We start from the raw sequence: 876 nt of genomic DNA, 5'->3' as shown, positions 1-876 counted from the left end.
GGGCTGCAGCCGCACTTGGAAAGGCTGCATCTTGAGGATGACACTGCAGTGGGGCAGGGGCTGCAGGGAGGGCAGGGTGTCCTGGGGGGGGCAGCAACGTGAAGTCCTGCAGCAGTCGGGTCAGCACCACGAAGAGCTCCACGCGCGCCCAGGGCTCTCCCAGGCAGACATGCGCCCCGCAGCCAAAGGCCAGCGCTCTGGAGTTCTTGCCTGGCTCCAGGAAGCGATGTGTGGGCCGGTGGACAGGTGGGTGGGAAGGCGTTCAGCAGCTGCGGGGACCAGCCTCCGCCACCTTTTCACAGTAGGCCCCTGGCCCCCCACATACCAGGCCAGAACTCATGTGGCCTCTCCCAGACCGTCTCATCCAGGTGGGCGCCTTGGAGGTTCAGGATGATGACTGTGCCCTCAGGGATGTCATAGCCAGAGATGCTGAAGGGGGCTGGAGTTAGCGGTTGGTCAGGACCTCGCTGGGACCAGGCTTTCCTCACTCATCCCAGCCCTCGGGAGTCACCCGCTGGGCCTGGATACATTTGTAATAGGCAGGCACTAAGTTGTCCTCCTGCCAGAAAAGGAGGGCGTGCTTTCAGTTCAGGACAAGGAGAGGCTCAGGCAGGGGCTTGGGGTGGCCGGAGGGGCTGTGAGACACCTTGATCTTGTCTCCGAAGGTGAGGTGACAGATGATGCTGCAGGTGAGGAGAGAGAATTCCTCCTCAGTGGCCACAGGGGTGCCAGCCTGGGCTCTCATGCGCTGTGGAGAAGGAACGCGAGCTCAGCAGGCCAGTGTGCAGTGGGCAGGGCAGGAGCTACTGCGAGAGGCGAGGCTGACCCAAGGTGGCCTCAGGAGCCCAGCCTTACCTCGCAGAACTCCTGAGTCAG

The 876-nt window shown here is 63.0% G+C and overlaps 1 protein-coding gene across 2 annotated transcripts in view; it reads right to left on the bottom strand.

Annotated features, from left to right (window-relative positions):
- Nucleotides 1–876, bottom strand: part of LOC105513772 (steroid 21-hydroxylase) — a 10599-nt gene that overhangs the window by 8555 nt on the left and 1168 nt on the right. The gene's annotated exons all lie outside the window — the stretch shown is intronic.

Source organism: Colobus angolensis, unplaced genomic scaffold, assembly GCF_000951035.1.
Source record: "Colobus angolensis palliatus isolate OR3802 unplaced genomic scaffold, Cang.pa_1.0 Scaffold236, whole genome shotgun sequence".
Taxonomy (NCBI): Eukaryota; Metazoa; Chordata; class Mammalia; order Primates; family Cercopithecidae; genus Colobus; species Colobus angolensis.
This window is presented reverse-complemented; position numbering and strand designations above follow the sequence as displayed.